This window comes from Osmia lignaria, chromosome 16 (assembly GCF_051020975.1).
Source record: "Osmia lignaria lignaria isolate PbOS001 chromosome 16, iyOsmLign1, whole genome shotgun sequence".
NCBI lineage: Eukaryota > Metazoa > Arthropoda > Insecta > Hymenoptera > Megachilidae > Osmia > Osmia lignaria.
The window spans coordinates 5,585,440-5,606,997 of NC_135047.1; the positions used below are offsets into that span (position 1 = coordinate 5,585,440).

At 41.0% G+C, this 21,558-nt stretch overlaps 1 long non-coding RNA gene across 2 annotated transcripts in view; it reads left to right on the plus strand.

Annotated features, from left to right (window-relative positions):
- LOC117600965 (uncharacterized) overlaps window positions 1–16,976 on the plus strand; it is a 138,015-nt gene extending 121,039 nt beyond the window's left edge. For both annotated transcript variants that reach the window (XR_013063593.1, XR_013063594.1), the window contains 3 exons: window positions 5,921–6,256; window positions 13,414–13,475; window positions 13,576–16,976. This is a non-coding gene — a long non-coding RNA (uncharacterized LOC117600965). The remainder of the gene's footprint in view (window positions 1–5,920; window positions 6,257–13,413; window positions 13,476–13,575) is intronic.
- Window positions 16,977–21,558: the final 4,582 nt, after the last annotated feature.

The following is a 21,558-nucleotide window of genomic DNA, read 5'->3' on the forward strand; positions in this document are numbered from 1 at the left end:
CGAGAGAGCAACGCGTGGCGAACAACGGGCCGGCATCGGGATCTGCTTTTCGCCGGGGTGACTGCGGAAAAAACGTTTTCCGTATGCATCATACGTCTGTACGAGAAACGTGATTAGTTGGTATTGTGCGCCGGACAAAGGAAAAGGCCTGTGTACACGCACGTGGCGTGGACAATCATTAGCGAGATCGTTAAATCATCGGACTTGCTTTGTCGCGAAGGTAGACACGCGACAGAATTGTACGCGCCACGTTTCCTCAGTTCCGTTTTAACTCTTTGTCATTATGGAATTTCTTTTGTTCGCGCATTCTTGAATTCTAAGAATATTGTTTATCTCAGTTCCTCTGAGATATACGACGATTTAAATTCCAGTTTAGAGTCTTCTTTATTTTTATTTGTAGCCTCTTGAAGGTTTAACTGGATATCCACAAAAGGTTAGGTGATTAAAGAGATACAAGAATAGGGATCCAAGGATTGTCAGAGACGAATGGGATAGTCTTTCTGCTTTATATAAAGATCCTTCTGCATTACATCATCAGTAGAATTTAGAGGAAAGGTACCATCGGAGGATCTATGAAGTGCAAACGAACGGCGAGTAAATATTCACTTACCATAAGTATTTACAATCGATGTTATGTTAATCAGACGTTTAAAACATGTTTTGTTAACGTTGTAAGGTGTACGTTGAAGTGACTGACAGGAATATCAATAGAGTTCAGTGAAAAATCATATTTGTAAAAAAAGATTCCAAAATCTCTTTTAAAAAATTCTAATTAAAACCATGTACACTTTAATTAATTTTCTTTAACCGCTACGAAAACATTCATTTTCATTTATATCCATTATTTTTCCCTGTGGAATGCAATTTTAATTTTCTGCTTTCGGGATTCAATTCATTTAGCAATTTCGGCGAACAAATCGTGGCCATTATAAAATCGAAAAACCAATAAACGCCGCGATTCGTCGCGAGTAACATCCCGTTTACCGTTTAATTTCAACGGTGTGCAGCGAGTGCAGCCATCGGAACCGTGGCTCGTAATTTCATTCTAGCACGATCATTGACACCTGGTTACCTCGCGTCACGATGGACACCTACCGCAGATAATGACACTCATCCGCGTGCGGTGTCACACACTTCGATTCGTCTCTGTGCACGCACAGAGTCCTGCTGTGATCGTTAGAACGGTACCGGGATATTTTCTTTCTATGGACCTGATCTTTGTCGTGCGATACATGAACGACCATCGACCTCGTAAATAATTCTATACTATCATCCGTAAGTATTATTTCCGATAAATTAAACATTTTGATTACTTCTATAATAGATTAATAATTTTTTGAAAAATATGCCACACAGCGTGTGTCTTTTTCCACTGCAACTGGTAACAAAATAATATCCATCCGAAGACCATTTCTCGTACAATTTAACGCTTCTGCTTAATTATTCCCGTCGCATCAGAAACTGTAATCAATCTAGCGTCGTAAGACCAGCAGCGAATATCCTAGACGAATAAAAAACCAGGTAGAACCGTTACGAGAAAAGCACCGGTTGCCTGATTGATAATTTATTCGACACCGCGTACAGGTCGAATGCTCGTCGTAATTTATATTTTTAAAACCACTGTTCCCTCGGAGATGCTTGCAATTAACTACCAGCATCAGTTTTTACTACTCAATTACACTCTAGGTAAATTTAACCTTTTCCGTAATTTATAATGAGGGGAAGCCTATTAGCATCGTGTGTGTTTATATACACAGTGTGCAAGATCGGTTCGCGAATTCCATCGAGAGGACATCGATTAGATATAGCGGTAAATCTTGAACGGTCAATGTTGGTCGTCGAGTTATTATTGGGTAATAAAATTCATGAAAGTCGTTAATCGTCGGGTAGAAGTCAATTAACCGAAGCGACCGTTTATTATGATAATAACTCCTCGGGTTCGAGGATAGGTTGATTGTATCGTTAGTAGGCGAACAGCATGGAACCACCCGTGGAATACACCGTGTCAAGTAGAGGAACACTGCTACCGAAGCATTTCTTGTCCGCGTGGCGTCCGCTTCTGGCATTCGGAGTTGTGGACGGAAAAACGAGACTTCCGAGCAGCCGTGCACTCGCGTGCACTCAATCAACGCCTACGGTTGTCTCGTGTCTTCCACGGGATCGATGACGAAAAGATAGCGAGCATTGTCGTTGGTATATCGCTTTTGGTAATCTTCGTTGCGGCTCGTTGACTACCACATACGTACATGCCATGTTTGATGCATGGCTTCGTTGCTCGGGGGTTGTTTTTCAACCCTGTACGATGGGAAAGTATACCGTGTTCAACTTGACATTTTTTTTCCTTTTTCATCCGCAGAAAGCACGAATAGAAGATTAATAATAATTTGTAAAATTTGTCTTTGATTTAAAAAATTTATTTTCTTCTATTTTCTTCTTGAAAATTTAGATCTCTCGTTTTGCGCGTAGGAGACGTGAATCGTAAAAGTTAGCAGCACAACACTTAAGCGTAACGGTCAAATGGTCAGACGAGATGGAGCGTAGGATGTCGGAAATTTATGTCCACCGTTACGTGTCACCGTTAGACGATTAGACTATTTCTCCCTGTTGATTTTCAAACTTAACAGTATCACTCAGAGCGAGGGAACGCTTCAGAGAGGCGACTTCCTTCTTCCACGTCACGTTCACCGTCGTTAAATCGTTATGAGATGGCCTGAGAGCGATCAGTCTTCCTGATGCAAACTTAACGGGTTGAACTGATCAACGAGAGACTAACGCTTATCACTTATCTAACATTTTCTGCTGCTTCATTGTGTTTAATTGATCTTCCTCTCAGGCCGTTAGACGAAAACGCAGTCTGTTGTTGAAGAAAGTTAGCTGGATCCGGTAACTGATAAGAACGGTAGTAAATTTACGATCTTGTACAGTTTACTCGCTACACGTTTTGCATGTGTTTCTTCTCTTGATGTATTACTAATGAGTACTAGTTTAAAGTATACTGGTTCTTCGAAACAAGTTCTTACCACTGATCGTTCGAAAATACTTACATAGCTACATTCTTTATTTCTGACGTGGCTTTTGCGCCTTGCTGGAATTCAATTAATCAGGTAATTCTCATTCTAATTGCTGATACATTAATTCGATTACACGAGAGTGAAAAGTTAAAGCAATCTGACGTATAGTATTAGTAACTCGGATGGCGGACCATGGAGAGGGCCCCAATTTTATAATATTATTTTAATCCTCTAAATTTTTCAATCTTCCAAAATGTTTCAACCATAATGTTCCGCGCAATTATAAACCTCGTTTAAGCATCGTTCACGATAACCGTGTACCCAGGGAACAAGTTCCTCAATTACCCTTTTCACCTCAAAAAAAAGGATCCAAGTCTCTCATCTTGTACCTACATCAGCGCCGATGTTCATCCATTTACCGAGAGATCTCGTTACAAGACCGTGTGACAGAACAACGATAACGAGTCTCGAAAAATATCAAAGACAGCCGCGGGAGTTAGTTTCGCAGTGACGGAAGTGGTAGTTATCGTTCTTGCGAGTAGGTCGATGGATTGCCGCGTTCCTTATCACGTGGCCGGAGCGTCGACAAATGAACAGTTAGCATCGTTCGAGATGCTGGATAAGAAGTCACGGTGCCCGGTCACTTCCGCCGTGGTTGTACGCGTGTATCCATCGTCGACGAGGATTTTGCTCGTCCAGGTGACGTTTAACGGCACATAAACGGCTGTTCCTGCTGTTCGCGAAGGCGCGAAACGTCGCGCCGTGCGATTTACCGAGCCGTGTTGCTCGCACACTTCAAACCAGAGAACCAGAGATAGGCATCTCCGCGAGAATTCCGTTTGTACCCCGGCGAAAGAAGCGGATAAATGGTGAAGTATGATAATGCGAGGGCAACTATTTAAAACATGCTGATTGAAGGAAGGAAAAAAAAAAAGAAAATTAGAATGAATACACGCATGGTAAAGTTATAAATAAGAGGATTTTGTAATCAACCTATGTTCGCATTAAATAGTTATTAGGCGAGGTTGAGGTGAATGACCAACCGCTAATGATCGCGGTAATGACGGCCAATTAGCATAAGGAAATAAGAGCGAAGCAGAAAAGACAACAGAACACTCGAATAATAGACTAATTGGATAATAAAAGAGCGTGGTAATAAAGGTTCCCCAGAGCTATTCCGGTGTAATTAGAGAAATTCAAACGGTGATCAACTATCGAACGATTACCCCTTTCGATCCGACCATTGAAAGCGATAAACCGTTCGCCGAACCACAGGTCCCGTCTCGCTGACAACGTTTACGTTCAGGCTACAAACGGTGAAATTAACACACAATCAGTTCGCGTACGCTTCGAACACGTTTACTGTCCAATTAAACACAAGATCGCCGAGCAGTAGTACCTCCTCGAAACGATTTTCCCATTTCGAAACAAGGCGAACCGATTGATACAGCTATCGAATGGATGTCGTGTAATTAGTAGCCGGCGGTGATGCCTGGGTGAGTATAAAAAAAAAAGCGTAATTTAATATGTCGACCGAATAGAATCTCTGGTAGTCGCAACTGACGTTCTAATTGGTTATTAATCCTTTGCTTCGTCATGGATCGCTTCGCATTCCGATTTATTTACATCGCGCGCCCTTTAACGAGGCACGGAGTTTCTCTTACGAATGATCTGAATAGCGCGCATCGGAAACGGCCATTATCATGAGTGAATTGCGTGGACGATGATGGCCGTGAATGCTTGCAAGTATCTATTACTTGTACCTTCGATGTAACGTTAATCGCCAACGACCAAGATCGTCGGGATACTTTTATTTGCGTCACGTCCAAGGTTTCCCCTTTCGGAATTGCTTGATAAAGATACCTTTGAACGTCCCAAGAAGCTTCTTCCACTGCATCGTGGATCATCGTCTGATGAGTTTATGAATGGATTTAATGGGTGATGATGTTTATTGATTGCGAAGAAACGTGCGGTTCAATATGGCCGAGGTACGGGGCTCGGTAATCGTCGTGAGTCCTTGAAGTTATTTTGTGCCGAGGATCATGGAAATCATTTTTTCAAGGGTCTTCAAATAATCGAGGTATATTTGTTAAGTGTAACATCGAGGTAGAGCGAAATTTCTCGAGGTTAGCATGAAAAGATTTTAAATTTCAAATTTTATGCTTTCCAAGTAAAAAGAAACGAGAAGTTACTTCTTTTCTCCGGATTCAAATGGAGCTCAGAACCTCAGCTTCTTCGTTAATTTACATTAGCCAGCCTCGAGCGCAGGTAATGAGCGCTACGTAAAGCAAATACTATTCTCTTTAAACAACGAGTGTGGCTTTACCGAAGAAAAAGGTGCGGCAGGAAATGTTCCACCTTCGGCCAAAGCCTCTGGTCTCATTTCAGACGAACCGGATAGAATGAGCTATTACAAAGCACGGTAAAAGTACATCTTTAAATCAAGACAATTTAACCTTCTTTATTTTATTTTTAAAGATGGGTTATAAAAATTGTAGATTTTCCTTGTGAAATTTATCTGATTCAGGAAGTGAAATTTCCACTTTATAATTAAGGCGCTTTTAATTAATAGAAACTCTAGGTATTTTCATTATTCTTTTATCACCTTGTGTTATATCTCTTAAGTCTAATTTACAACTGTGAAATGTAAAAAATCACCCGTTAGATAATTCACAGTCACCCTTTAATCATCCCCTATGTTCAGTCACTCCTTATCAAGACAATGGAGAATGTTTTAAAATCCATTCAGAATCAATTTTCACCTATCCAAATGAATCAGAAATTATGGAAATTTTGAGCCACTTGTTTAATGGCTTGCAAACCCTCAATGTATTCTAAGCTCGTGCCAGACCCGTGAGAATACTCTGCGGGACGTCCGATTGAGCAAAACATCGCATTTAATTTTCTAGGAAAGATTGCCGCTCGCCGTATATACGAGCGGACCTCACAGCCTAATATTTTATTGTCGTCCCGCAAACGTGTTCTTTCACGCGCGAACCGGCGCGCCGGTTTCGAGAACCGGAACGACGTTATCGCGTGGAATCGCTCGACGACACGCTCCTACGGCCTTCTTGCCGCTCTTCTTCCCATCGTCGTCCTCGAGAAGATTCTTTCTCGAATCTCCACCAAGACGAAGAGAGGTCCGAGGGGCAAGGACATCTTCAGTCCTTCCATCTTCTGGGTTACCTTCGCGGGTCCAGGGAGGAATTGTCGTCGAGACGGGTGGAGGAGGATAGAACGAATAGGTAATTATTGAAGACTTGATACTCTTGGTTCACTTTACGGTTCAGATATAGTAAATACCATGAAATTTTATTTATTATAGAAAAATTGCAAATAATTCAAAGTCGAGCCAAAAATATTTTCAATCTTGCGAAAAGTGCATTTCGATCTGATCACACTCGAATGCAATTGTTAATAGGTAAAACCAATTACGTGGAGCTCCCTCCATTGCATCGATGATTTATCTCTTGACACTTGGACCGTAAATTCACCTGTATTTCCGTCGTCTGAAATTTCGTGTAAAATAGAGCGTCAGCGATTCCATTTAACAAAACCCTCTTTTCTAATTTTGCATATTTATGACTAATATTGCTTCCGTCTATATTTTTATTTTATTTTATTTTTTTTTTCGTTCAGTGCATCTCTAGAAACTTCCACGGGAACAGGAAGTCAATTTCGAGAGGAAAAACCGCGAAAGACACTTTCTGGTGGAAACAGTATCTCTGACCGCAACGAGCGAATTCGTGTTTCAACGAAACCGGCTGTAAACGCGGTTGGCCAGTTTGATTCTTTTCTAGCGGCGCGGTAGCGGCACTCGTAAATGAAAAGGCAAGCTTATTGTAACGCGGTACCTAATTTCGTTTAATTGTATATTATTACGAGGGGCTTGGTATCCAGGGAAATTTGCGGCGAGCGCAGCGGGACGGGCGTTCAGCCCTGCACGAGGGCGAGAGCTGTACGTAATGGCGAGCTCGTGCGTTCCTCGCGATCGCGTAGTTTCCAGCAAACGGTCAGTATAATTGAAAAATAAATCGGCACGATTAATGGTACGATATTTATCGAGAGAATTATCATAAATCAGAGCCACCTAATAAATCGACCGTTACAATATAATATTTCCCCTGTTTTCGTTCCGCGGCTTGGGAACGCTCGCTGCCGAGCCAGCGGTTACCTTACGCCTCGTGATCGTTTTTCATTAATCCTCTGCTACGATCCTTATACACGGTGTACCGAGTGTCGTCATTTAATTTTTAGACCCTCCGTGATTTTTACAAAAAATTATCTCAGACGAAATTCAAAGTATACTCAAGTCTGTATGATTTTTGTAAATAAGAATTTATTTTATCTGTTCTCTTTGACGAGATATTTCACGTTTCCTATTTATATGTCAAGAGACATGGATTCATATTCTCTATTTATGCAATTTAATATGAACCTCGATTCAGGAAATGCATTCCATAATCAAAAATAATAAAAATGCAATTCGTGTGAATATATGTAACATTAGGACTTGTTTCGGGGATTATAAGCTGGTTTTGTTTCATGCAAGCTTGTGATCATTTATTTTCATAACAGGTGCTTATACATTGACCAGCTCGATACAAGGGTGTAAGCGTCTTATCGCCGATCTTGTCGTTTCGATACACGCAGGTGTTAATCCGATTAGCGGATCGGAAGCCTTCTTCAATTTCATGGCGAATTAATGGAACACTAAACTCGCTATAACTTGGAAACATGTTGCTACGAACTTTTTATTTCTTATTGTTTCTAAGTGATTCCCGTGTATTATCCCAACACTTAGGGTTCTATATATTATGTTACCTCTGGTGCATTAGTACACATATAGGGTGATTCATAAACACGTTACAATACAATAAATTTTTATTTTATTGCTCAACAAAATTTTCCAATCCGTTCAATAATATCTGACTACATTCTGTTTGAAACTAATGAACGCCAGGTTGATTATAAAATAAGCACGTCTCCTCCTGGCAGTCTCTAGTATCTCCTATTCCGTCGAGCCGGCACCGATCGGTCATAAAAAGCGTAATTACAAGCGCGATCGGTTCGGGGAAAGGTATCAGAGCCGCATCAGCGTGCAGGCCACCGTCCTAGGAATCAATTTAACATTTTTCCCCGTGACTTACGGAGATGGTTCGATCTGGCCGACAGCCGCGCCAGACGACTTGATAATCCAAGCGAGATAAGATCGACGGGACTGGCTAGATGGGACTGGCGGTGATTACGAACCGAGCGAATCGTACGCGAGCGGAGGTGAACGTTTCCCACGACCTGCGAATCCTAAGATCTAGTCGTTTTCTAAGCTCGCTGACCAACGCCGGTTCGAGCGGGCTCCAATTCGCTTTACAACATCGGAAACGCAGTCGCGTTTTGCAATTAACGTGGAATGCGCGGAGAAGGTGGAAAATAAGAGGGGTTAGAAACGATCGACGTCGTAAAATCAGCTGAGGAACAGACACTTCTTCGAATCTTCTACGCGTTGATGATTCCCAATTTGGATTCTCCACTTGTCCGTTAATCGCGTTCGCTATCGGCTCGCCCATTAGCATATGTTTCCACCTGCTGGTAATTAATTGCTGCTTGAAGGTACAGGAAGGTTCAAAAGTTTACCCTTTAATAATTAATAGATGAAAGATCAAAGAAATCGAAGAGAAGTCTTTGAGGAAAATTTGAAAAATTCTAAATGATAGATTTTGATCCCAAAATGGACGAATTGCAATTTTTATATGGAATACTTTAGCTTCTGATTCGTCCACGAAACCGGTTTACTTTGTCCCTTGGTGGTTGCTGCATTCGATAAATCAATCTCTCCGCAGCCAAGAACACTGCTTGGCAGGACCCACTTCGCGATACCTGTCGCCGGATGTTTCAATTTGTAATCGGAAATATCTACATTTATTATACGATTTCAGGTTATGCATTACATCCGGTCAGTGCAAGCCGCTAACGACTACGACCGATATTAATCATCGTTGATTTCATTCTCGACTACTGTCGAACCAGTTCTGTAACTTCGACGAAGGACGAACGGTAACGTGATTAATTTGTGCAAAAGTATTTCGTACAGAAGTATTAATAATTTAATATTAATAGAGTCAGTTGTAATTGAGAAAATATAATTCTGGATTATATTAATAATTTATGTTTTCCTTGTGTCGCGCTATACGTTGATATTTCTACTGTGGAGGCGAACATGTTAATCGAGAATTTCGCTTGCAAAAATAAACATTCTCGAATAAAGATGCCGTGGCTCGAATGGAAGCTTAAAGAAGCATGTAATTTATCACGGTATTAATTTGGCCAAGTTTCACGGTCGACCGTGTGATTTTATTGCTTACAGGACTGGGTCATTATGCGGCCAACTTGTTCGACGCCTTTTATCGTGAACACTTCACGTTCCAAAGTCTGTACAAGGTTATTTTCAGCTGATGTGAATAAAAATTGAGCCAGAATTTTTTATTGCAAACGTTTCGTTGAATTTGAACATAAAAAAAAAATGATTGAACAGATTATAGTCCAGGAATTTTAATCGTCGGATATCATTTTTTCTGACATCTTCTTTCTAGAAGAGATTGATATTTTAGATACCACGTTCAAAATATGGCCCAGATTTATTTTCGACAGCCATATCTCTTGAAGATGATACTTCCACGGGGTTTGTCGAATGGAAATCCTTGAATAGAGACGTTTTCGATAGCGGTTGCGTCTCTCCCGTTACCCCATAGATTACACGCAATCTCTATTCGAACACTTTCGCCGAGGCATTCATCGATAGGAACATATTTATGCGTCTTTTGTCGGCAAACTGCTAGAAGAAAACGCGCGCAAATCTCAGTCAACAACTTTATCTCTCACAGACGAGATATTACAGGAGTTCGGTAAACGCGAATGCCATTAGAAATATAGCCATTCCAACTGTTTTAGAAAAATTTTATTTCAATTTGGAATACATAATAATCCATTACAGAAATTTAAAAATTAATAGTTTCATCTTCAATTTTATTCGATCAATAATCTTGAACTGCACTTGTACCCTTCGACTAAGAAAACGCATGGACCTGCCGCAATAAACTCTTCTTCCCCCAATTACCCTGTCGTAATTAACCTCGCAAGCATTCTTCCTGCTGGAAGAACTATTACTCCAGCAATCCTGCTGTCACCATAAGTAACCATCTGTCGAATATAAAAAAGAGGAACGGCATAATTCTGTCTCAGGATTTCAAGGTATAGTCGCCACTTAGAATCCTTCAGAAATGAATTCGGTACCCTTGAATTTCTACAGGAATCCATCACCTCTATTATTAGAAATTCTGTCAGTTTCCTAATTAAAAATACCGCACGGAATTCAAGGTGTTAAAACAAAACGCATTATCACCCACTGTCGCTTCTTCAGGATCTAAATTACGACCTCGGGGGTCGCTGGTCCAACGTTCCCCGGAACGGGGGAATCGTGATCATAGTCCATGTACTCGATGCGCGGTTCTTGAAAAGTCCGAGCAACCGTGGAGATATCGCGAGTCAGAACGGATTCTGCATCGAGGTCGGTGCATCCAGGCCGAAGGTTAACTCGCTTAACGTTCGAGCTACGACGGAATATAGATGCTGGGTACCGTTCGCCGCTTCATTTCCTTGAGTTATGGTCAATTACGGGTGCCTTATCTTGCCGGTCTGGGTCCATGACTACCGTCCCTCGGCTGCCGCGGACAGGGATAATCTACTGGCTTGTACCTTCCGAGAAAACATTCGACTCGACCGCGGTCCCTTTTCCACCAACCCACGTGTCGAACTTTCTCCCGGTTAGGTTTTATGGTTCGCATGAAAACGTTTTAGCACAGTCAGGCTTAACCCTTTGCACGATAATGGTAACCGGAAGTTCATTTTAAATTCCCAGGAGACAGATTTTAGAATATTTTTTGTATCAAAATTTAATTGCTCCAGATCATAAATTCATTTTTATAATTTTTCATCGTCGAATAATAATTTCATCGCGCTTCCGGCATCGTGGATGATTTAAACGAGATCGCAACGCGATCCGCGATGGCTTCAATTTCGTTCGAGGCATTCGAGCAATCGAGAGCCTCGTCCCGCGCTTTCGTGTCTGCCAGTCGTTGGAAGCCGCGCGTCCGTGTCGCTTCGACGTAACGAACGGCCAAGTTTTCCCTCGAGAAACTTTGTTTATTGGGAATTACATTACGGAAATGACGCGCCCGGCCGACAGATCCAACGTCGAAGCAGATTCTAGCTGACCGACGAACGAAAACGTTCGGCTTACCTCGATCTTGCTGAGTTGCGAGAAACTTTGTCGAAAGAGGATTACACGTGGCATCGATTTTCGAATAGAGGAGCTTTCGTTGTTTCACTCACGAAATTAGATCTCTTTCGCAGAATCGCGAAGAAAGGAAAAATGATTTTTCTCATCTGGAAATGAATGATCTCGAGGAACGCTTTCGGCTATGCTCGCAAAAACCATGAAATACTCGTCGACACGTAATCATCCTCTTCTGTACATTACAGGTTTCTCGTTGCCCCGGGTGGTTGTATACCTAATCCCAGAAGATCCACACGTGGGATCGTACTTTTTCAACGCTCTCAACAACCGTTGGGAATCGAGCGAAATACTACAATATATTTATCTCTTTGCCAGTGCCCGCGGTAACGCTAGTTTTCGCAACTTGTTTGGATCGGCCACGATCGACCCGATCCCCGACGGGCAGGATTTACATACACTCGCTTTGCGAACGTTTGCGAGTCAACTTACGCGATCCGTCATGCTCCAATGTTCCATGCATCTCATCGCCGCGAGTTCTCGCTTTAAATCGCGCGTGGGTGAGTACCGTTAACTGGCTGATCGTGAAATGTAAAGTTTGAAACGTGCTTGTCAAAAACTTGTTGAAATTAATTTATTCGGAAAATATGCAATTTCGATGGGTTCATTGAAATAATTGAAAGAGAAGTTTGTCAGTTTCGTTTGGTGGATTCCAGGAGATGAATGCACGAGAAAATGAATAATCGTTTTTCTATTCTATCGATGCATCATGTTCGGAATGTGTACACCGTGGACTGTCACGCACGAGTTATAGATGAATTCCGGTAGGGTGACGGTGCAAGAGGAAATCTCGTCGGACTTATTTTTCACGCGATCAATTTATACAGTTCAACGGCGTAACGCGACATTCGCGACAACGCGACAGGATACGCTCGTGGCTATGCGACGAACATCGCATTGTCCGCGTTCCACGCCACTTAATCTTCTTTCAACCTTCCAGATTTCTCTTGCTTCTCGTCCCTCTTTCCCTGTCTCCGCTTTGCTCGCTTCAATTTGTTGTTCGTCATAACGTTTAACTCCTTTAACCACTAGAAAATGGACAGTGCCTGTCAGGAAGTCGTTGCTATTCTTATTAAGTCTTCAGTTACGTCTTCGTGGTCTAAAATGTAGCTCCTTTATCTCGTAGATCATATAAAATAAATGATTTTCAATATCTTCTATTTGTAAATAAAATTGCAATCAGTGTTTAATTGTTTTGCGGAGTAGCCTTGGCATCTTCAGAGTCTTTCCTCCTTTTTTTTCCTTCTTGAATCTCCTGTTTGCGAGGAGTTATTAGGACGAACCTGCCAGGAGAGCAGAGGATCCGAGTAACTCGGAGCCTTCTTATGCAAAACGTCCCTCATTAAGCAAACTATTCAGGATGTTTTCTTCGGATCAGTGGATCGAGGGTCGTGGACACTTGCTGGGTTGATGGAATAAGTAAAAATAATATTAGCATTAATAAGATCAAAGCCGAAGAAGTGCCGCGACGAACGTGTTAACTTGTTAAAGCTTCCTCGAAAAAGTAAGAATAAAAAGGAGACGAGAAGGTGGTTACGGGGCGAGCATGTAACGTTGTTAACTCGGTGAAATATAATGTGTATTAATTTTTGTATCGTGCTTTAACGGGGACAAAAAAAAGACTGGTTCCGCTCGCGCGATTCTGCGTGCGCGAATAAATTGAAGTCACGAGAGCTGCGAGAGATAAGATTTAAATTCATTACGGATGCTTTGTGCGAGTATAAATCACCTGTGAATCCTGGTGTCCAGGACAGTCAGATTTTTCAGTCGCTCGTTATTGCGCTCATCTCAATCTTGGATTATTCCCCCTTATGTTTGCGGTCGTTGTAATTGACAGGAATTACAATTTCAATGAGATTTCTCTGTACCTCGGGAATTATCATTCTAGTCGTAAATAGGCTTGACATTAAATTATTCACGTTTCAAATTTACATCTTCTTTCGTGATTATTCATTATTTTATTTTTATTCAGTTGCATTTGAGATCTGTAATCAGAGGATCTCTAATAATCATTAGAACATTTATTACAGCAATTTTTTATTTTTGTTTCAGGTTTGCACATGGAGACAAGTGGAACACTGTCCTGGAATTCTGAGACGAGGAACGTGTAGAAGGTGTTTATATTTTCTAACTTTAAAAAATTGTTTAACTAATAAATTAAAGGAATTTTGAAATTATTTTACAACTCTTGCGAATTTACCCTTCTCTACACAGGTGACTATAGTGTTTCGAGGTCCACGGAGCAATAAAAACACGGTAACAAGCAATGGCGATTTAATTTTTCCATTTATGGCATTGCAAGGTTCGCCATAATCATAGCCCTCTGTAAAATTGTCGTAAGTAATAAAATCTAAGTACACCTTAGGAATATACAATTTTCAACATTCGCGACGTATCAGGTTTTCTCTGGTAGCTCAGTATGTTCTTCGCTAACATTCCCTAGTGTCATAGACGGTGTTATGATTTTATGACACAATCGTCGGCGCTGGTAACAACGTTCTTCGTCAGAAAAATATCAAGGGCAGTAAAACGCGACGAGCCTTACTCGAGGAGGCGATCGTGTTTCGCGATGTCGTCTACACCATTACGCTAATAAAGCTCTAATATTCAATTCTACCGCACGAGTAGCTTTACGAGCACGTTAATTCTCCTTTTACTACGTTCTCCTCCATTCTTTTCGTTCCTCTTCCGCCCATCGACCAACTTTCCACCGTGTTCGGTTTCCTCAAAACTCAGTAGTATAACCCAGTAAATTCAGACGCTTAACGCGATGAGTTTTCGAGAGACGATGATGCTCGTTTCGAACGGGCAACATTCCGCTTGGAACACGAGACGACGATCTAAAATAAGCGGACAATAAAGAATCGGATAATCTGAATATACCCGTTGCGTCCTCGATGCAAACGAGATACGCGCTTGCTAAAAGGAGACGCGACCGAGCCGGATATCTGTATCTCAGTTGTGACATTCCGGCTTTGCGTGCTGGAACATTGCTGCCAGCTCGCCGCTGAGAGTAACTCGTAAATCTTTCTTAATTTTCACCCCCGGTGAGCCGACTATTTCGCTAATTTCACTTCCAGTGGCCTGGTTACCCGACAACAATGACGAATGAATCGCGAACGGTACGCTTGAAAATCAGTCAACGTTTCCGAGCCGAGAGGAGGGTTTAAACGATTAAGCGACGAAATGTATCATTTTGCGAGTAATGGGTTCATGGAAAATTGGACTGGGTATATTTTAAGTAAAGAAACAGTACATATAATTAAAAATAATTTTATTTAGATCCAGTAATAGTTGAAAATACAATTCTTTTTTCGCTATCATATAATATAGTGTTTATACGAGTGGAGATCAGTTCGTTCTCGACATTCAACCTGGATAAACGCGTTCCTAGAAGGAGGCAAAGAAATACCCCGATTCATTGAAACATCTGTTTCGTAAAATAAAAGGAAAAAACAGCAAAGAATTCGATCAATCGCGCGAACATTAATGCTTCCGCTAATTAGAGCAACAAAAAAGTGAACAGGCTCCGGTGCCTACGAACCACAGGTCCAGTTATCTGATATCGATTCAACGGTGCACCGAGAGGAGGATCCAGGTATTCAAGCCATTAACCTGACCGATCGAGCGTTCGATGACTCATTGAACTGTTCAGTTTTTTCTTTTGCGCTCTGTTTAGCGCGCCAAGATAATTGCGAACTCTCAAAATTTCTCGCTCATCGGATGTTATAAACAGCTTGAAATTAATGCCAATATTCCTAGGGTAATCATGGTCATTCGAAATTGTTTCTCGCAAATTTTAAAGACTTATGGTATTTGAAACAGCGAGAAATTTTGGGAACTTAGAACACCTTTCGCGGGCTTCGCTTTTAGACAGATCTTAAAGCGATTGTTAGACGAGTCGCTACTTTTGACAGTCGGGTTTCATTTGATTTTATCGTCGAACAAGGAGTCAGCTTGGTTCGCCGGCGTGTAGAATCGGCAAGGGTCGCGCTTATACGCACAAAGCCATATGTCATGTCGTGCCGTTTAATGGCCTTTTAATACTACCTCGCGACCGGCACGCAGCATCCCCACCCGCAATGTGGATCTCGAATGGTGCCTTTGAATAGGCGCCTTGAAGGTGCGTCTATAAAGGTGGGCCGACACGGCCAGTGGTACACAGTCGCCGTCCCTCGCCGACTCAGGATTCCTGAGCGTCTGTGTCATCGGTTCGGCCGCAACCTCGTAAACTGAGGGCATTAAATGCACCCAGAGCAGCAAAGCAAGGAATGTAGACCGATCGGGAATACGTTCGGCAAGGAATCGTGGACGATCCTCTGTTTTTTCTTTTTTATTTCAAAGTGTCGTTGCAGCTGACCTTTCGCCGCTTCTTGAATAGCCGTGCATGTGTATCGCAGGCCTTCTGTCCTTGCTGCTTTCTCGTGGGGCTCTTTCAGCCGGTTGAAACGTCTCCCCGAGCATCGGAGGGTTTCTTTTTTCTTCGCGTGAGCTTTGAATTATTCAGCGCCGAGGGACAACACCGGGCTTGAAAGATTGAATTCTATGGGTAGGTCGTACGCTTTTGTTTCGTATCTCGTTGATCTAGGTCTGGGTTTCACGGTCTCCGACAATGGATGCAACAAGTTTTTGGCTGACATGAAATAATTTAGTGAATTAATGATTAAAAATTTTAGGGACTTTAAGGTTGGTATATTTAGATATAATTATGTACATTCAAAATACCAACCTTTGGGTGTATTTACTTCAGAATTGATCGATCAATTCTCTTTTGTCTTTGTTGAAACTCTTCTGCTTCGCCAAAGCCTTGCTCATCAACGACTTCAATTAACCATTTCAGAGGACTTCCGACATCGATGAAGGGAGTATGTTTCATTGTAAACCGTGTCTCGAGTACTCCACCATGGACTCTCAATGCGGAGGTATAGGTTTTGTACGTTACAGGATACATGTACTTCCAATTAAGAAAAAGATCCAGAAGCCCAAGGATGTGTACGTTAATTAAACACAGATAAGTGTACTTTTAGAAAGCGAACTTTTAAGAAGTAAGAAGAACTCTTATCGATATCTCGAACAGATAGACTCTTGTTAAAATTTTCAAAAAACTTGCAAAGTTGAGGTTGATCTCGTGAAAGTCTATACAACATCGAGTTCTTCCAACTTTTCTGGGTTCTTACTAAGTATCCTTTTAGAGAAATTCTATTTGTTTTCCTTCGTTTTTGTAATTCTGAGTTCGATAGCATGTAGAAAATACTTTATCATTGCAAAACAAAAGTTTTGTCAGTTATTCTCATTGCAGTAAATTAGAAACATTTATTTCCAGCTTGTTCGACTGCAATTTGATCAATAACCACATTTATGATATATATTTTCTTTTTAATCGCTACGCATATATATACATCAGAAATTAATTAACTAATTAATTAAATCATTTAATTAAAAATCTGAATCGTGTAAGGTAATCCTTTTCATACCTACATTCTCTTCATCCCTACATTGTGTTCATCCCTACATTCTTTTCATCCCTACATTCGTTTCATCCCTACATTCGTTTCATCCCTACATTCGTTTCATCCCTTCATTCGTTTCATCCCTACATTACTTTCATCCCTCCATTCTTTTCATCCCTCCATTCTTTTCATCCCTCCATTCTTTTCATCCCTACATTCGTTTCATCCCTTCATTCGTTTCATCCCTACATTACTTTCATCCCTCCATTCTTTTCATCCCTACATTCGTTTCATCCCTTCATTCGTTTCATCCCTACATTACTTTCATCCCTCCATTCTTTTCATCCCTACATTCGTTTCATCCCTACATTCCTTTCATCCCTTCATTCTTCTCATCCCTACATTCCTTTCATCCCTTCATTCTTCTCGTCCCTACATTCCTTTCATCCCTTCATTCTTTTCATCCCTACATTCCCTACATCTGTACATCCCTTATATTTCTGTATCCCTTACATCCTTACATTCTTGACACATTTGCATCATTTTTAGGCAAAATTGTGCAAAATTTAGTTCCCCTTTTCGCCACCAGATGGCGCTGATTCGACATCGAAATTTTAGTTCGAATTTTTGCCACTAGGGGGCGCTTTTTTTCGAGATTTGCGCGAAAACCTCGAAAAAAAGCGCCCCCTAGTGGCAAAAATTCGAACTAAAATTTCGATGTCGAATCAGCGCCATCTGGTTTTGGAAAAAGGAACTAAATCATGCTCAATTTTTGGCCCTCTAGCGGCAAAAATTTGAACTAAAATTTCGAAGTCGAATCAGCGCCATCTGGTTTTGGAAAAAGGAACTAAATCATGCTCAATTTTTGGCCCTCTAGCGGCAAAAATTTGAACTAAAATTTCGAAGTCGAATCAGCGCCATCTGGTTTTGGAAAAAGGAACTAAATCATGCTCAATTTTTGGCCCTCTAGCGGCAAAAATTTGAACTAAAATTTCGAAGTCGAATCAGCGCCCTCTGGTGGCGAAAAAGGGAACTAAATTTTGCACAATTTTGCCTAAAAATGATGCAAATGTGTCAAGAATGTAGGGATGTAAGGGATACAGAAATATAAGGGATGTACAGATGTAGGGAATGTAGGGATGAAAAGAATAAAGGGTTGAAGGGAATGTAGGGATGAAAAGAATGTAGGGATGAAACGAATGCAGGGATGAAAAGAATAAAGGGTTGAAAGGAATGTAGGGATGAAAAGAATAAAGGGTTGAAGGGAATGTAGGGATGAAAAGAATGTAGGGATGAAACGAATGCAGGGATGAAAAGAATAAAGGGTTGAAAGGAATGTAGGGATGAAAGGAATGTAGGGATGAAACGAATGTAGGGATGAAACGAATGTAGGGATGAAACGAATGGAGGGATGAAAAGAATATAGGGATGAAACGAATGTAGGGATGAAAAGAATGTAGGGATGAAACGAATGTAGGGATGAAAAGAATAAAGGGATGAAAATAATGTATGGATGAAAATAATATAGGGATGAAAATAATGTAGGATTGAAAAGAATGTAGGGATGAAAAGAATAAAGGGTTGAAAGGAATGTAGGGATGAAAGGAATGTAGGGATGAATGTAATGTAGGGATGAAACGAATGTAGGGATGAAACGAATGGAGGGATGAAAGGAATGTAGGGATGAAACGAATGTAGGGATGAAAAGAATAAAGGGATGAAAATAATGTATGGATGAAAATAATAATATAGGGTTGAAAATAATGTAGGATTGAAAAGAATGTAGGGATGTAATGTCGGGATGAAAAGAATGTAGGGATGAAAAGAATGTAGGGATGAAAAGAATGTAGGGATGAAAAGAATGTAGGGATGAAAAGAGTATAGGGATGAAAAGAATGCAGTGATGTAAGGGGTGCAGAGATCTAACTAAGCGAGGGATGTAAAGGATGCCGTAGGGGTCCTGGGCTGGGGCCCTGGGTTCCATTGCACGCGGCCCCAGGAGTGTCGGCATCGGGTGTGGCCCCCGATGTTGGTGGAGTTTGGCACAGGGCGGAGGGTCAAAGGACCCTCCGTACAGCCCCAGTGCAGGCCACCGTGGTGGTTTTAGTGGGTAAAAATCCCACACTACCTCCGGCCCCTCCCCAGGGGGGCTGAAGGTGTCTTTCTGAAGATTTCCACCACGTTAAAAAAAAAAAAAAAAAAAAATGGGGGTTTAAGGGTTTGCTGGAATCTCAGGTATGCAGGGATGTAAGGGATGCAAAGATGGCCTTGGCCTATAATGGGGGGTAAAATTATATAAATAACTAGAAAAAATAAAATAAATGGGGTCCTCGGTTAAGACGTAGAAGATGGATATAATCATAAATGTTATTCCCCTTCGATGAGCTTATTTAATAAGCGAAAAAAAATAGAAGAAATGAACTAAATAAACTCTGGAAAATATTAAATGACAATTATTATACTGGTTGTGCCCTCTTCATACGGTCCTGATTTCATCCTGGGGTGTTAGGGACCTTGCTGCGCCAATAACGCCCTTTGCGTACCGCCCTGATATCATATTGGGGTCTTAAGGAACCCGAAACACCGGTGAGTATCTCTGCATACCTATATTATACCATCCGGGGTGCTAAGGACCCCGAAGCACCATCCACAGTCTCTACGTACCGCCCTGATATGATATTGGGGTCTTAAGGAACCCAAAATACCAGTGAGTATCTCTGCATACCCATATTATACCATCCGGGGTGCTAAGGACCCCGAAGCACCATCCACAGTCTCTACGTACCGCCCTGATATGATATTGGGGTCTTAAGGAACCCAAAATACCAGTGAGTATCTCTGCATACCCATATTATACCATCCGGGGTGCTAAGGACCCCGAAGCACCATCCACAGTCTCTACGTACCGCCCTGATATGATATTGGGGTCTTAAGGAACCCCAAAATACCAGTGAGTATCTCTGCATACCCATATTATACCATCCGGGGTGCTAAGGACCCCGAAGCACCATCCACAGTCTCTACGTACCGCCCTGATATGATATTGGGGTCTTAAGGAACCCCAAAATACCAGTGAGTATCTCTGCATACCCATATTATACCATCCGGGGTGCTAAGGACCCCGAGGCACCAGCCACCGTCTCTACGTACCGCCCTGATATGATATTGGGGTCTTAAGGAACCCAAAATACCAGTGAGTATCTCTGCATACCCATATTATACCATCCGGGGTGCTAAGGACCCCGAAGCACCATCCACAGTCTCTACGTACCGCCCTGATATCATATTGGGGTCTTTAGGAACCCTCAACGCCGTTAAGTATTTCTGCATACCAATATTATACCATCCGGGGTGTCAAGGACCCCAAGATACCGCCGACACCGATATTATGCTACTTGGGGTTTCAAGGACCCCGAAGCAACTAGCGAAATATAAGAACGAAAAACGAACAAATCGTGAAACTCACTTGTTCGGAATAGTGATGGGTTTGACCGAATCTAGCGAAATATAAGAACGAAAAACAAACAACTCGTGAAACTTACTTGTTCGGAATAGTGATGGGTTTGAGCGGATCTAGCGAAATATAAGAACGAAAAACAAACAAATCGTGAAACTCACTTGTTCGGAATAGTGATGGGTTTGAGCGGATCTAGCGAAATATAAGAACGAAAAACAAACAAATCGCGAAACTTACTTGTTCGGAATAGTGATGGGTTTGACCGAATCTAGCGAAATATAAGAACGGAAAACGAACAAATCGTGAAATTCACTTGTTCGGGATAGTGATGGGTACGACCCGATCTAGCGAAATATTAGACCTAAGGCGGAATCGAAGAAGGGAGAATGTTTCGCTTACAACGTATACAGATGTAATATATTTTAACTCTCTGAACAGATAACATTTTTCTCATTTTTTTCCTTGCTGATTGGAGGGAACTGACGATGCAGATACGGTAAACCGGAAAAACCAGAATACAATCGTGAAATTCCTTTTAAGAACGTGTTTCACATAAGAATAAAGCGTGCTTTTTATAGTTTAATTTGAAAAATCGGTAAATTTTACGTGTCTCAACGCTCACTGTTCCTTTTTGGATCTGATTCAATACAGTATTATCATTTAGTGCAAATAATATATTTTATTTAACTGATTTAACGATCGATTTATGTTTTCTGTTATTTTATATTTACAATTAATTGCTGGTTCATGTTTTATGTTTATTATACGATATTACTGGTTATGATTTATTTAATGTATATAATTTAATCCTTGTTTTGCAAAAGCTATAATATATTTTATCAAAGCACTCTTACCTTTTGAAAACATCACAGATTAAATGTGTTGACCAATAATAATATTAACATACCATTTTTCTTTTTGATATATAAGAAATATTGAATTTACTATTATTTAATGTAATTTTATCATTGTACCTTTGAACGGAAAAAGTTGATACTAATATGTAAGCAATTTCCACTAATGGAACGTTAATGTAAAATGTCTTGTGTGACTTGTAAATTTAATGCATAGCGTGACTTCATAATCGCGTCGTGATAGGCCGCATCCAACTTTATGCTTCACGCTTTTATATGTCATAATTCGCATCTCACACTTCATCTTACACTTCACGCCCTTCATATTTCACATTTCAGTCGTCACAGTTAATCTGCGCTGCTGATATGTTATTTGTGGCCATAGAAATAAAGAGAAGAACAATATTAGATATTACATTTATAAATTTAATCAAAT